This window comes from Benincasa hispida, chromosome 4, assembly GCF_027475165.1.
Source record: "Benincasa hispida cultivar pf3 chromosome 4, pf3_genome.v1.1, whole genome shotgun sequence".
In the NCBI taxonomy this organism is placed as follows: domain Eukaryota; kingdom Viridiplantae; phylum Streptophyta; class Magnoliopsida; order Cucurbitales; family Cucurbitaceae; genus Benincasa; species Benincasa hispida.
In genome coordinates this window covers 8,068,256-8,083,483 of record NC_143481.1, presented here as the reverse complement: position 1 = coordinate 8,083,483, position 15,228 = coordinate 8,068,256, and the positions used below count along the sequence as shown (strand labels likewise).

The 15,228-nt window shown below is 33.7% G+C and overlaps 1 pseudogene; it reads right to left on the bottom strand.

Annotated features, from left to right (window-relative positions):
• Positions 1-13,542: 13,542 nt before the first annotated feature.
• Positions 13,543-14,783, bottom strand: LOC150036448 (uncharacterized; annotated as a pseudogene).
• Between the last annotated feature and the right edge of the window lie 445 nt (positions 14,784-15,228).

The following is a 15,228-nucleotide window of genomic DNA, read 5'->3' as shown; positions in this document are numbered from 1 at the left end:
CATATTCCTATCTCTTGTTCTAAAAAAAAAAAACAGAAAACAAGAAACAGAGAACGGAAACAGAAAACAAGAAACGAAAATGTTATCAACGGACTCTTATATTCCCTATCTGATAATGAGGATCGTCCATGTTTGATGTGACATCATTGAGGAAGACCACAAATCACATTTCTTTTACAAGTTATGACGACGGAACTATCCATAGCTCCATAGTAATTTTAAAACTTTTTATAAATTATTATTTTTCTTCCATGCTTATATCCTTTATTTTGATTATTTTTGCTATTAGCCTAGAATAATTATAAGCTTGGATTTAATTAATTTTGTATCAATAATTTTGATTCTCCACCTTCACAAAGGTGAACAAAAAAATTGATTAATTACCCATGGTTGTCCGATTTCTATTTTGTTTTTCAAAATAATATATCTTCTACTACCCTAATTTTGTAAATTACATCCTCAAAACCATTTGAAGAACTCAAAAAACAAAAAGGTCTTGTTTGAAAAAATTATTCAAAATATAGAAACTTTTGATTTTCCAAAGCAAAGATTGAGTAACAGCACTAATGCTCCAGATTCTATAAAATCTCCACAATTAAGTACGTCTGTACGTCCCATTAAATGTCCAATCATAATTTACTATATATGTGATTCTTATAATTTTTGTTTGAAATATTTTAGGTCCCGTTTGATAATTATTTTATTTTTAAAAATTAAGTTTATTTTTTCATTATTTTTTACTATGATTTCCATAATTCTTAAGTACAATGGTTGAATTCTTAGCCAAATTTCTAATTAAAAAAGCAACCTTTTAAAAATTACTTTTTTTAGTTTTCAAAATTTGGCTTGGTTTTTTAAATCATTAGTGAAAAATAGATAACAAAGAAATAAATCTGGAGGTGAAAGTAGTGTCCATATTCTTAATTTTCAAAAAACAAAAACAAAAAACAAAATGGTTACCAAACAGGACCTTAATTCTTTACTTGTGTATGATGAAAATTGAATGTATAAAGATGAGTACATCTTAAAATGCACTCAAGTATTACTCTGTCCACGATAAAATAGTCTTTAGTATTTGAGAAGTTCTCCTAAGTGCGTGTCTATGAGAGTAAAGTATACAAGATAGAAATGTTTTTTCTAGGCTTGAATTTGCAAGGTAAATTTCGACAGTGAAGAAAGTTAGAAAAAAAAATACTATTCGATAAGACTGCCACAATATAGCTACCTTTAATTAACCCAATGTAAATTTAAAAACTTGCATGCACCAATAATTTCTTTAAATTTTCTATAATCAAATTCATTGATTTAATTGTTGTTTGAGTTGTGAATTTATGCTCTCTTGTCGTTTCAAAGTAATGTTGATGTAAGTGGACATGATTTTTTTCCCCACCGATGCAAATTCCAAATTCTTCAACCGAAAACGACTCTCAACTTTTTTTCCCTTTTTTTTTTTTTTGGAATCCAAAACTACCTCAACGATTAAATATCATAAAATTATTTTTTAAAATTAAAAATAAATATTATAAAATTATTTAAACTCAAAAGAAAATAAATCTTTCTCATTAAAAAAAAGGAAAATGATAGTTTTTATTAGATAATATAAGATTTCATCTCAAAATCAATTTATCTATATCATGAAGAGCGTGAGATCTCTTGATTTTTTTAATATAGAATCCTCAACAATTTTAACCTAAATAATAGCAAATTTGTCTTATAATAAAATATTTTATAAAATAGCCCAAATTTAAGAACCTATATAATTATAGTATACTTATATGAGTATATCAATAATATACTTCATATTATATATATATTAATGATAAATTTTATCAAAAGAAACTAAATAGTGTAACAATGATATATTTCAATATTGGTACATCAATTATATATGTTCTATCAATGATTCAAAATAGTATATCAATTATAAACTTTATATGATGTACATATAACAATAATATTTTTTTATCATATCAATGATATATTTTTTATTTCCATCACGAGCCTAAATCAATGTATATATTAAGACATATACTTTTGATCATGGATTAAAAGTGTAAGTCCCCACCATATGTGTTAAACTACAAAAATGATATATTTTATATTAGTTAAATTAGTGTATATTTATCTCAATGATACAAAATTGATATGTAATGATATATGAGAGAAAGATACTGTCATGTTTACAAATTATTTTTCTACATAATATGTTTACAAACACAGCAAACCATGACACCCATTATATTTAAAATGGGGTTGAGAAATGAAATAGTAAAACATATATGGTTCATTGATCCTGCCTTGTGCCTTCTTTAGGGCTTCGCTCTCACTCATAATTGATATATGGATCTCTTTATTTATGTAGTAGTCGATTCTTAGGGACCTCAGGATTCAGTCAAGAGCGGGGAAAGAAAAATTATGGTTTGAAATAAATTTCAAACGTTAAAATTAAATATTTAGACCCGTTTGGTAATCATTTTATTTTTCATTTTTGAAAATTAAGTTTATAAACACTACTTTTATCTTAAAATTTTTTCTTTTATTATCTTCTTTTCAACAATCATTTAAAAAACAAAGCTAAACTTTGAGAACTAAAAAAATAGCTTTTAAAATGTTGTTTTTGTTTTTGGAATTTAGCTAAGAATTCAACCATTGTAATTAAGAAAAATGCAAATCGTTGTAAGAAATGTGTATAAAATAGACTTAATTTTCAAAAACAAAAATAAAAAACTAAATGATTATCAAACGAGGCCTTAGAGTTGGAGAGTATATTAAAAATCGACCCCAAAGAGTTAAGACTTTTATAAATGTTAAGATCTTGTAAAAGCTTAGCTGATGGTGTGGCAAAGAAAGCAAGGTTGAACTCTTTGACAAGCTTTTGGTCTAAACCCTTACCCGACTGGGTTAGTCTAGCGTAGGTAGTCGTTTTCTTGTGTTGCCGTTGTGGCGTTTATAAATGAAATTTATTTCTCTAAATAAATAATAATAATAATAAAATAAAAAATAAAATCTAACTCCAAAGTATTTTTTATTATTTAGAGTTAGAAGGAAAATCATTTTAAATACCAAATTACTGGATATAGTTTCAAATATAGTAAATAGTGATAGATACTGATGCACTACTATCATATATCACACTATCAAAAGTGAAATTTTGCTATATTTAGCTACATTATCTTTATGCCACTGTGTGAATATATAAATATATATTATAATAATTAAGTGCAGTCTACCGTACATCTAACCTCATAACTCTCTTTCTTTTAAACAAAAAAAAAAAAAAAAAAAATCATTTCAACTATTTAAGTTACATATGGATAGGTGCACTTGAAATAACACTCATACTTTTTCCTAATTTTTAAAATACAAATTGAATTATTTGTTTACAATGTAATAAAATGGGATGCACATGTTGCACCTAATTACATGTTTTCATTGGTGTTTCATCTAAAGTCAATTGAGAATAAAAAAAAAAAAAAAAAAAAAAAGTAATAATGTATTTTATAAAAATTACACGATGTCTTCATCCTTTCGACATGATTTTTCAACCCTAGTTTATTTAGTGGGTTGAGAAAATAAACTATAAATACCCAAAACCATAACACCAAACTCACAAAACAAAGCCCAATCCCAGAAAGCAAATTAAGAGCCTCCTTTCCAAAGAAAAAATGGCGAGCCGTTCAGTGAACAGCCTCCAATTCTGCAAGGATGACATGAGAAGAGCTTACAGAGAGAAAGCTCAGAATAAAAGAAGAAGGCGCCTCAAAATCCGCGACGTCATCGACATCTTAGACATCATCGTACCAGTCATCCCCCATTTCTTTGGAAATAGTGGTGTCCATGCCAGTGGTAATTGCAGTGCCGGTCCTGACAACTACAACATGGGTGGTAGTTATGGTCGTGAGGATGACAGGCCTTTCCGCTGTGGAAATGGCGGCGGCCACTACGGCCTTGGCATGGGATCTGATGATTATGGCAATGAAAGCGGCCAGTACTACGGCGGCCATGGCAATGCTAATCATAATGGTAACCATGGGATGAGGATGGGGATGGCTCGTCCTGATGACTATTATGATCGTGAAATTACAGAGGAAGAGTTTGAGAGGCTTATTGACTTTGCCGAGGAGTGCAATATCAAGAAGTACTGATTAATAATAATATCAACTTATGTGTGACAATAACATCGATCCCTCCTTGTAATCTTCTTAGCTTCTTCTACTCTATTATCCTTCTAAGCTTTTTATTATCTTAATAAAATAAAATAACAAGAAATGGACTGGCTTGCTAGTCTTTTTTCTTTCTTTACCTTAATCCGGAAACCCCCCTCAGTCCCTGCTACAAAAATCGGAAAAATACTTAATATGCATCCCCACTAACATCTAAGCATCCCAATAAATTGTTCAAGCACAATCACAATTTGCTAATAAAAAGCAAATGATCTAGAAGAAGCCTTCAAGAAGGAGCTCGTCATTTGGCTGAAGAAAAATAATCTTATACTAGCTTTAGTAACAGAAGTCTTTGAGACAGGAGCAAACAACAACAATGAAACAATGAATATTCAGAGTCCCATTGACAAGTGACGCAGGGGAGTTATGACCCCATGAAAGTTTTAGTCGGAAATGTAAGAGGGTTAGGCTCTCCCTCCAAAAGAGCTCTAATAAAATCCACTATTTCAAGCTATTGTTTCGATTTTGTACTTAGACTAAACTCATAAATGTTTCAAAAGCTTTAATTAAATTCCTGTGGAGCTTTTGAAATATTTGAGTTTAGTCTCGGTAAGAAGTACAAAATCGGAACAATAGCTTGAAATAGTTGATTTTATTAGGGCTCTTTTGGAGGGAGAGCCTAATCCTCTTATATTCCCGACTAAAACTTTCATGGAGGACCATAACTCCCCTGTGTTGACTAGTGAATGAGACCCTGAATATTGCTCCCACTACTACGGAAATTGGATTACTTGACGTTTTTCCAATGTCAAGTAGAGAGTATACTTGATGCTAATAAAAGCGTCGTTTATTCGACTGTCAAGTATAATGTCATAACTTGATATTGTAAAAATGTCAAGAGAAATAATTCTTGGCACAATTTTCGTCTCAAGAAATATAATACAATTGACACTAATGAAATGTCAAGTGTATTAATTCTTGACACTTATTATTGTGATTACTCTTGACATTTTTTATTTGTCAAATATATTTTTATCTTGACACGAAATAATGGTCAAGTAATCTAATTCTTGACACATTTCAAATATCATCTATGTTTTTTTTTTTTAAATTAAATATTCAAATTTAATTTCCATTTCTCATCTCCTATATTACATTTGTTCCAATAAGACAATTTCATCAACTAAACAGTTGCACATATATTTCATCAATTGTACTAAAATAAACAATTTCATTCTTCTATTACTCATGTCTATATGAACGATTCCAAAATTTACAAGATGAATCGTACAACAGTATATACTCTATCAACTCACCCCAAAATATGATAATTCCAAAATTGTACGACCAATCTATATGTGCTATGTATTCCAAAGTCACAAGTCTAAAATTCTATCCTCCACCACACATTTCTTTGAAGTATATAACATATAATGGCTCAACAAAACATTTACACAAAAAAAGTTTTTGGCTTTCCCATGTAGCTACATACACAATTTATAGGAAGTCCATCAGATATAGCGACCTAAATATTCAGCCCATTCCATGTGTACTTCATCGAATTCAAGTTGCGAGTACGAGCTCCTCGTATCAATCTATAAAACATAGAAAGTGAGATATATATATTTATTTACTATTTACACTATTTATAATTTTACAATATATATAAGTAGTTTAAAGACATATTGCATCTATTATAATATTCTTCTCTTTAGTCACGATTTCTCGCATATATCTCATAATGTAATACCCACATTCGATAGTTCCCACTTGTAAAAAATACTACAATACAAAGTCAATAATTAATACACATATCATACAAATGCATCAAATAAACATCATTCCAATGCCACTTCAAAACTACAACAAAGTTCAAAACTACAAAAAAATAATCTAACTTATGAAAAGTTCAATAATAATGGTTACAAAACACAAATCCCAGCAACTATGAAACAATTCTAAAAAAGTTTCAAGCCCTCAATACCTATCAAAATGTCCAAACTTCGTTAAATTTGTTTTCAATCCTTTGAAATCTTTGAATTGAACATCAAAAATTGAAAATACTCAATTATTTGACCAATAATTCAATGGGTAACAAAGAACTATTAATACTAACTTCCAAACTTACCAAAACCTTGCAAAGATCGGTGTTAAACCTATTGGACAGCAACTCAACTCTTTCCAACACTTCAAAAATCATAGAACACAAATCAAAAATCACTTTTAGCTTTTAAGCCCAAATCCAACAGACTAATCATTCCAAACTTATCAACACGACTTACCAAAAAATTATGCTAAAATCCAAATCCGCTTTATTAGTTCACCAATGGACTCCAACCTATGCATAAGTCACAATTAAAGCTCATATAACCAATTTCTAGCAATAACAATCAACCAAAAAGGGTTTCAAAACCTTCGTACTCACTAAAATCCTTCAAAACAACTTCAAATCTATTGGAAAATGACTTATAACGCACCAAAACAACCTTCCACCCACTGGATAGTACCTCAAAGCCTTCAAACCTCCAAATCTAGCATCCAACCATAATGGTAAATAAAATGCAAATCAAAATCAAGTGGGTAACCAAAATTAACCAAATAAAACCAAAAAAAAATTTCATGAATCTCTTTACCCATTAGATCCCCCATTGGTCGTGGAGTTCTCAATGTCGACGACTGGCAAAACCAAGCAGAACGAATAATGATGACTGACGTGAACGAGTTTGACGATCGACGTCTCTTTGCGTGATGGAAGCTTCCGTCGACAAAATTGACGGCATGGGTTTGATGATCGGCAGCAGCAACAAAGGGCAACGAGCAGTGTGAAGGGGTTGGGCAACGGACGAAGAAGATGAAGAAGATTTGGGGGGGGGGGGAGGTCTCGACGGTGTGAGGGTGAACCGAGAGAGGGAGAGGGAAATAAAAAGAAGAAAGAAGAAAAAAAAGAAAATAAAAGAAAAGGAAATATATATATATAATATAATATAATAATATATTTATTTTATTTTATTTTTTCCTTTTTCATTTCATTCTATTAAATTCCTTTCCCCCCAAGTCTCCAAAAGCAACCCTTCCCTTCCAATTTGAAAATAATAATTTTAATCTAGGGCATTTAACTTTAAAATAATAATTTTGGTAGGAGAAAAACTAAATTTGAGAGGGAAATGAAAATGGGAGAGGGAGGGAAAAAAATAAAGATTTAAAAAATATTATTTTTATATTTTATTTGACATGAAACATATGTCAAGTAAAAGCTTCTATATACTTGACACGAAAAACGTGTTAAGTAAAACCTTATATTACTTGACACGGAAAACGTGTCAAGTAATGGATCACACGTGAAACCCGGAGTCCATTTTCCCTTTCATAGCAGAAAATAAAAGGAATTAACTAAGAAGGAGTTAAATCTTAAGAAAGAGTAGGAAGATTTCAGAGTGATAAAAAGAATCTAAATACTTTGGAAATAAGCCATACCTAGTGAAGATTTGGCTAAGTATAACCATGTGGTAGAAATAACTAAGTGTTGGACTATGCATTGATGTAGTGCCATGCGTTGGCCATAAAGTTTTGAGAGGTTACTTGGGCATGGAGAGAGGTTGAAGTAGGGCCAAGAATAACGCATGCGGCAGCCACTGCTTTTGGAGGTTAGATCAATGCATGGGGTGCGACGACTGCATTGGATGCATTGGACATTATGGTATGCGTCCATGTGGCCGAAGGTATGCAGCTGAAGGAGATGTGTTGGTAGGTTGCGGTGGTGCGAGACATGCGGCGATAGAGACATGCATGCACTATGCGTTGATGTCATGCGACCGTGCTATGCGTTGATGTCATGTGACCGTGCTATGCGTTGATGTCATGCAACTGTGTTATGCGTTGATGTCATGCGACGAAGCTATGTGTTGACGACATGTGTTCGGTGCTATGCGTTGATGGTTTGCGGCGGCCTTGCTACACGAAAGTGTGTGACCGAGGGCATGCAATGGAGCGGCCTACGGTATGTGACCGAAGGAATGCGGTCGATGGTGTGCGCGTATGCGGCCGAGGGAGTGCGTTGGTAGTATGCGATGGCATGCATGATGGATACGTTGGATGCGGCAGCCTTGCTAAGGCATAAGCCATACGATGGAATGTGCTAGGGTGGACGCATAGTGGTTTGCCCTTGCGTTGTTAAGGCTTCCAGTGACAAGGTAAATGAGTTGGGTTGCATTGTAGGAGATGTGATGGTGTTGAGTTAAGAACCAAGTTGATCCAAGGGTTATTATGCTTTAGTGATATACTATGCGTTGGTGATATACTATGCATTAGTGATATGCTATGCGTTGATGATAGGCTATGCGTTGATATCCGAGACTAGCAGTATGCATTGAAAAGGGTGTTGGTCATCATCCTAGTTGAATGCATATTGAGTTGGATGGACGCATATGAGGGATGAACGCATATAAAGGATGAGCACATATAGAGGATGAACGCATATGGAGGACGTCATCCAGACACGTGGCTTGCTAGGAAGGAGTCTTAGGCCTTAAGGAAATGAGGTGGGTGCACGAGTAGACATACAAAGTTAAGTCTCAAGCATTAGCTATGGAGGAGAAAGACACTTAAGGTTGCGTTGATGCAAGGGTTGCGTTGATGATGTGAGGTGAAGACACCTCAAGCATGAGGTGGAGAAGGCTGGAAGTTGGCAGATGCTAAGGAAAACACTTGGATATGGCCAAGGGAGGAGGTGTCGGGCAAAGAAGAGTGTTGAATGCCTATAAAAAGGGGAGAATGCCTCACTTCGACCCACACATCAGTTAAAAACCACAAAGACAAGGAAAAATAAGAGATACTCAGAGAAAGGAAAGTAGTGCTCGGTCGGAGGTGTAAGCAAAGATGCAAAGGGAGCAGAGCTGTACGGACAGACGCATAGGCTAACTTCAAACAAAATATTTTTCCAAACTACTCGTGCAAATTAGGTGTTTTTTAGACCAAAAGTTTCTAAATTAAGTGTAGTTTTAGTATAAGGGCTGCCTCAACGAAATTCTAACTTTAAGGCTGTCAAAATCAAGTAAAACCGAGAGATGCTCACCAGTGAGGAGACAGTCAGGCCAGGAGGAATAAACTTGCGACTTGAAACTTTTGCCAAGAAATTTGAAGGCGAAACTTTAAGGTATTATAGTTAAGACATTTTCACACATTTTTTAAGAAGAGAATGTCTTGAGATAAGGCCCGGAAGAGGTAGTAATCTAAGCTTAAAGTTAAACCTGAAATAGGGTCCAACGGTGGAACAAGGGAAACCGGGTGAACTGCGAAGAAAGTTCTCAACAAATCACCGTGAGTGGTTTCTTCCTTTGTTCTCTTAAGCATATTGTGAATTAATATGCTGAAGGTTATGCTATGTGATATGTATGACGTTGGGATATTTAGGAGGTCTAAGAACCTAGAACTTGAGCACAGAATGAATCCTTACAGGATGGTCAGAGGACCGAGGAGTCTAGTGCCTGAGCTTGTGGGACAAAGAAACCTTGAAATGAGATAGTCAGAGGGCCGATGGGCCTAGCTTCTGAGCCCATGATAGGGAGAACTATGTGCACATAGGTTGATATTTTAGTTATGATATGTTAACCATCTACCATGTGTGTAGATGGGTTGTGAAAGCTTCATGATATGGTGGGGGTTCGCCTGAGAACCTCGTGATAATGTTTGTGGAAGACTTATACTTGTTTTACCACTCACTGAACTTTGTAAAGCTCATGGTTTGTCTCTGTGTTTATCTTGCAGGTAACTGACGAGTCTAGGTTGCGGTGTTGGTTAAGGTCTGCCACCAGTTTAGAAATAGTATTAAATGAGATTGGTTGTCGGGATAGGGTTTTCATGTAAATGTAACTTGAGTTTGCAAACTAGTTTCTAATAAAAGCATGTAATATTTTTTTTCTGCTGCTGTTATAAGTAAGATTATTTAAAGAAACTAGTAGGGTAACCAAAGTAGCATCAGTAAATATCATTCCTCGCCTCGGGCTTAGAGCGCGGGCTCGGGGCGGGGTGTGACATCGTATGAAAATATCCGAAACATTCCGTCAATCTCCGCTTTTTTAACCCTTTTACTTGACATTTTCTTTTCTAAAAGGTCATTACTTGACCTTTTTTTTTAAAGAAACGTCAAGTAATTAAAAACTGCAAGTGTTAAGCAATGTAGATTTTGTAGTAGTGTCCTGTCTCAAAGACTTTTGTTGCTGAAGCCAGTTTAAGATTATTTTTCTTATGCCAAAGGAAGAGCTCCTTCTTGAAGGCTTTTTTCGGATCATTGCTTTCCTTGCTTTTGATTTTTGCTTGCTTTTCTTTCATTAAGAAAGCCAAGCTGCTTTTGATTATATCCAATTGTGATGGTTCAATCAGGTTCTCAGTGAGTATTTCCTTTTCTGGCTAGAAATCAAATTATTTGAGATTGAGATTGGGGAGATTGGGCTCAAGTCAACAGAAAGCAAGATTTGGTTGCTTGAATCTTCATGGTTTGGGCTTTTGATCCGGTAAATAAGTTTTTAACTTTCTTTCTTTGAAAACTCTTTAGGTCCATTGGGCTTCTTTTCTTTAGAGGACGAGCTAGAACGATGTCAGGATTGAAATAGTAGGTCTTGTTTTGGGAAGAAGGAAAAGAGACTTTCCTCATTATTTGTTCCATCCCTTCATCATTTATTTTTTGTTTCCCCCTTTTCTTGTCATTTTCCTCTTCCTTACAAATTTCACATAGCCACCTTAGTATTGTTGTTGTTACAACATGAATCTGAATTTTTTGGCACTATAAGAAATAATGCTTTTGCCAATGGAAAAAATCATTGGAAAAAGTCAACAAAGGTCAGAAAAGGCTTTTCCGACATTTTTTTTACTGTCGACAAGATCATCGAAAAAATTGTATCTCGACGCAAAAAAGTTCCTTCATCCGAAAAAATAGATCTGGCGACGCTTGGAGTTGGGAGGAGATATGCCGGCCCCAAAATGTTATTGTTGGAAAAAGTCACATTTCCTGATGCCAAGAATGAAAATTTGGCGTCGGGAGAAATACCCTATGCCAATTGCACTTCTTTGGCGTCAACAAAGGGTTGGATATGTAGGGAAAAAGACCTTTTTTGACACCAAATATGAAAATAAGCGTCGGGAAAGAGTGTCTTTCTCAACGTCAACACGATTTAGCGTCGGAAGAGGGTACTTTTCTAATTTATTGAAAATCAAACCTGTAATTTTTTAAGCAACAATTGAAAGCCACTTGAATCTAACAATCTCAAGTAAACAAACTAAAATCAATAACTTTTACTTTTAATTAGTTTTCTTACAAACATCTAATTTAGTTTCATAAAGTTAATTTACAATTACATAATATCCACAAAATATAAATTCTGAAATACCTATAAAATACAAATCTACAATTCCATAATATCCACAAAATATATCTTGATTCTTATCTTCTTCTTTGCTTCAAGATAAACCCTGAGATACCTACAAAATACAAATTTAAATAGTTTTAATGCTGCAAAATAATTAATTTTATGCATCATGCATAAGAAATTTGTCATACTTATCTTCTTTGATATAGAGTGCGTGCATGCTCATATGGACACCTTCGAAAACCTGACTTTATAAAGAAATTGTCAATGCGACTGATACCAAGCTCACGAAGCTTGCTTTAATCCATACAAGGCCTTTTTCAACTTGTACACTTTGTCTTCTTCTCCTTCACATAACCCAAAGATTGTTCAACGGATATCTCTTCCTACAAGTGTCCAATAAAAAAAAAAAAAAAAACGGATTTTACATCCATTTGATAAACTTTCCACTCATTTTGAGCAGCCAAAGACAAAATCAATCAAACTGTCTCAATTCTTGTCACAGAAGCAAAGTTCTCTTCATAATTCACACCATATTCCTCCTTGTAGCCTTTTACAACAAGTCTTGCCTTGTATTTTTCAACTTCGTCATTTAACTTCACTTTTGTTTTATACACCCATTTTACTCCAAGAACATGTTTGTTTACTAGAAGATCCATCAACTCCCATGTTTCATTTCTTTTTATTGCATCAATTTCTTGATCCATTGCAATCTTCCATTTTTCATCTTGGATCGCCTCATTAAAATTTATAGGATCAACACTAGAAAATATTGCAAAATCAGCAACGTCATCATCAATTCTGCTAGTAGCATTATAAATTTCTTGAGTATTTCTCATTCTCCTTGGTGACATATCATCATCACTTGTGAAAGATGGCAATGCAAATGAAGATGACGCCACTGCCTGAATCTCTACTTGCTCTAAGTCTCGAGCATCTCCATTCCCTTCCATGCTAACATGATATGGACTTTCTGCTTCTCCAATGACATCCTAGTTCCAAGATTTATCTTCATTGAAAATCACATCCCGAGTAATAGTAATCTTTCTCGACAAAGGATTATACAACCGATAAGCTTTAGAATTTTCACTATAGCCTACCATAATACATTTTTCTGCTTTATCATCTAATTTTCCCCTTGGCTTATCTGGTATATGAGAATAAGCTATACTCCTAAAAACTTTCAAGTGACGAACACATGGTTTCTCACCACTCCATGCTTCATAAGGAGTTATACCTGGAACACTTTTTGTAGGAGCTTGATTCAAAATATAAGTAGTACATGCAACAACATCTCCCCAAAACTCATTTGGCATCTTTTTTGCTTAGCATATTTCTCGCTATCTCCATGATTTTTCTATTCTTTCTTTCTGCAACTTCATTCTGTTATGGAGTCATTTGAGCTGTCTGTTGATGATGAATACAATTTTCCTTGAAAATTTTATCAAGAACTATATATTCTCCACCACAGTCAGATCTCAAAGATTTTATCTTATGGCCACTTTGATTCTCAGCTAAAGCTTTGAAAGATTTAAAACATTCAAATGCGTCAATTTTTTCTTTCAAAAGATAAATTCATAACTTTCTACTAAAATCATCAATGAAGGTTACGAAATATCAATTACCTCAATTTGATATTGTACGCATGGGACCACACAAATTTGTATGAATCAACTCAAGAGGTTTGGAGGCTCTCCAAGCTTTACCAGTTGAAAACAGATCTCGGTGATGTTTTGCAAGTATACACAATTCATAAATATCTGTCTTATGGTTGATATTTTGAATGCCTCTTCACCATATTATTTTTGCACAAATATGATAGTGATCCGAAATTCAAGTGACCATATTGAAAATGCGAAAGCCAGGATGGATACTTCAATATGCTGCTAAAACAAGAGATTGACCATATGTAAATTTAAGAGGAAACATCTTATTAGCAGTATCTTTACCTTGGCAACAAGAACACCAATCTGATCTTTGATGGTACACACGCCACCTTCAAATGAAACTTATAGACCTCACTGAAGTAGTTGACCAATACTAAAAAGATTATGCTTTAGACTTGGAACATAGAATACATCCAAAACTTGTTTTGTGCCTTTCTTTGTCTTAACGAGAATGTCACCTCGGCCTTTGACTTGCAATCTGATATTATCACCAGCTTGCACTTCACTTTGGAGAGATTCATCCAAAGTAACAAATATACTTCCATTTCCTATCATGTTGTTACTACAACCACTATCAAGATAACATGTAGACTCTATAACATCGTCTTGAGCACTACATGTAAGAAATAGAACAACTTCATCATTTTCTCCTCTTTATGCATCATGGTGGAATTTCCATCTCTATTTTTCGGTGCCCAACAATCTGCTTGAAAATGACCATACTTTTTGTAGTTAAAACATTGATTGTGCGAAAAATTACGACGACCATTTCCTTGATTTCTGCCAAAGCTTTTTCCTCTTCCACCTTCTCTTCCTTGAGATGAAGAAGAGTGTTCTTTTTTATTTTCAGAATTCATACAATTTCTATTATCATAGTTTCTTCCACCTCCTCGTCTGCAACGGCCACCACGTCTTCCATGAGAACCGTCTCTAAATGAAATTTGCATCTGAAATGCTTTCTTGGGATTAATATCAAATTGCTTCAATCTAAGCTCATGGGATTGAAGATAACCCATCAAGCTATTTACTGATAGTGTAAATAAATCTTTTGATTCTTCACTTGCAACAACAATATGCTCAAACTTTCTTGGCATACTTCCAAGAGTCTTTTCAACAACTCTTTGATCACCCAATTCCTCTCCATTTATTCTCAAACTGTTGACAATTGCACGAATACGATTGAAAAACTCTTTAACAATTTCGATCTCTTTCATTTTAATGCAATCAAATTCAAATATGAGAGCTTATAATCTTACCATCTTTACCTTATCTTCTCCTTGATAGGTGGATTGTAAAATATCCCAAGTTGTCTTTGCAGAAGTAATTGTTGAAATTCTTTCGAAGACATGTTCATCAGCAGCTTGATAAATGAAGAACAAAGCCTTTTTGTCTTTCTTATGATTTTCTCTCAACTCGGCAAGTTGTTGATTAATGAGCTCATTCTGATTCTCAACTTCAGTGTTTCCTCTTTCAACAATATCCCACAATTCTTGTGAACCATATAGCATTTTCATTTGAATACTCCACTGATTAAAATTCTTCCCACTGAATCTTGGAAGTTGGGGATGCAACATGTTACCACTTGAAACCATCTCTGATCTTAGCTTTGATACCACTTTTTGGAAACGAAGTAAACCCTCAAATACAACTCAATAGATAAGAGAAGAAGATTATTCTCTTACTCACACAAGATTGGAGAAACTAGAACTTGAATATTACATTATTTTCTTGGCTTGCTTACAAATGACAAATCTTACACATATTTATACTAGTAGGAAAATACATCAAAAGACATCAATGATAAATGCAAATACATGTGACTTTTCACCAATACATGAACATTCATCAATATATCTTGTAATTCATGTATTCAACTATTCCTTGAATCTCAACTATTCATGAATCTAATTAAATGTAATTCATGCACCTTGAATATAAGTCTAGATTAATTCTATAAAAAATGGGTTGGTTATAAAGATTTTTTAGTGGAATAACAATAACACACATAATATAGGAAAAACACAATAAAAGATTTGA